This window comes from Arachis ipaensis, chromosome B04, assembly GCF_000816755.2.
Source record: "Arachis ipaensis cultivar K30076 chromosome B04, Araip1.1, whole genome shotgun sequence".
NCBI classification, from domain to species: Eukaryota; Viridiplantae; Streptophyta; class Magnoliopsida; order Fabales; family Fabaceae; genus Arachis; species Arachis ipaensis.
In genome coordinates, this window is record NC_029788.2 from 110990521 (window position 1) to 110992784 (window position 2264).

Consider the following 2264-nt stretch of genomic DNA (forward strand, 5'->3'; position numbering starts at 1 on the left):
AAGTTCCTCATGTGGGTAATTAGAATAAGTACTTAGGCTTACCATCGGTGATACAAAGATCTAAAAAGGCGACTTTCAACTACATAAAAGATAAGGTTAACAAAAAGCTTTAACATTGGAGGAGGAATTTACTATCCACTAGTGGTAGAGAAATCCTTATTAAAGAAGTGGCATCGGCGGTCCCTATCTACACTCTAAGCTGTTTTAAACTTCCATTGTCACTCTTGGAAGAACTACAAAAAGCTATGCTATAGTTCTGGTGGGTCAAAAAGCTTCTGAAAAGAGGATGCACTGGGTTGGTTGGTAGATTTCATGTAGGCCAAGGAACCAGGAAGAACTAAATTTCAATGACCTCAAAGTCTTCAACCTTGCAATGCAAGCCAAGCAAGGTTGGAGACTCTTGACGCGTCCAAACTCTCCGATTGCCAAAGTTTATAAGGCTAAATATCACAGATTCTCAACATTTCTAGAAGCACAGGCAGGTCATAACCCATCTTGGGGTTGGAAAAGTGTGTTGAAAAGCAGGAAAGTACTGAAAAAGGTATTCTTTGGAGAGTAGAAGGGGGTCAAATCATCCGGATAAAAGAAGATTTGTGGGTTAAGGACTTCCTAGCAATTTTTCTAATTAATAATACAAATTCAAATTATACACCAGTTCGGGTCTCAGAGTTAATTCTACCAACTAGACAGTGGAACCAAATAAAAATCAGACATTTTTTCAGTGTAAGACCCAAAATCTTTGAAAAGTCTTATTATGATCAAGTCTCAAATCCTACAGTTATTTATAGCCTTAATTTCAGAGATTATTTTATTAAAAATAATTAAGAAAAGTTTTGATTTATTGAATTTGAGATAAGTTATGGGTATTATCCAATTTTAAAATTATTGGATTATTTTCTATATTTAAATCATATAGTTGGTAGTTGTGAAATAAAAAGAATTTTTTTTATATGATTTTGGACTAAATGATTAATATTTTAGAATATTGATATTACTATTTTGGAAAATGAAGAAAATAAGTATATTATTTCTAATTATTTGGTGGAGACATTTTATTGAAAATAATTTATGAAATTGATAAGCAAATAGTATTTTTATACATTATTATTAATGGATTAGAATTTATTTCTAATTACTATATTATCCCTATTTTTAAGTGAAATTACTAAAATGCCCCTAACCCTAATTTTTGAAAATAAAATCCTAACCCTTGCCCAGAATCCGCGTTCAACTCACCGCCGTTCAGACTCCAGTTGCTGTCACCCTCGTGCAGGCGCTGTCGCGAGGTAGCCTTGCATCCGACGCCGTCTTCGCGGGGCTTATGTGTGGCCGCGGTTGCTCCTCGCCGTGGAGCCGTGTCGTCGTCCTTCAGCCATCACCAAAGCAGAGACGCGCGAGGGAGGTGGACGCTGCCAGAAGCACCGTGCCGCCGCCGCTGCCTGTGCTGTCGTTGTCGTCGCCGACATTCTCGAGCGCCGCCATCAGAAATGGTTCAGTTCGCCGTTAATGGAGCTGGTTGGGGTTGTTCCAAGGCTTTGCCGCTGCTGCCAGCTCCTGGGTACCGTTCAAGTCGCCGCTCCTGCCGCCCAAAACTTCGCTGCCGTCGCTGGAGAACTTTGCCGGTAAGGGTTTTAAATTTGTGGCTTCGGTCATTTTGAGTTTCGAGAAGGTTTTGATGCTGTACGGCTCTTCCAGTTGATCCGCCGGAGCTTCTGGCTGCCGCCGGAGCTGTTGCCGGGCCGGTTCGAAATCGTAGTTGCCTCATTGTGTTGTTTCGGTAAGAAATTATGTTTCGAATGATCTCGCGTTAGTATTCTGTTGTGTTCGGTTAATGAATACGAGTTTTGATAACATGGGGTAGAGTCCTGATTATTGTATGTTACGATTAGTGTTGCTATGGTTATTGCGAACGTGACTGGAAGCTGAGGTTTTGGCTGCCGGAATTGTGGTTGTGGATTTCGGGTCGAGGCGGAAAGGACTTTGTGGCGCGTTTGAGTTATGGATTTGCATTTTGAGGTAGGGGCGCTTTCCAAAAACTATGTTTTATGTATTGGAATTATTACATATGGATACTGATGTGAGATATTGAGTATTTGGTGATTGTATCTGCTTTATGTATTATTTGGTTGACTCGAATGATTATGGATGTTGGTTTGGCTGAATTGTTGTGCGGCTTTGTGAATTGTAATGTTTGAAGTTGATTCTTTAAAGATTTGAAATGAGTTTAATCCGTTGAGGATTGGTTTGAATTGAGTCAATTATTT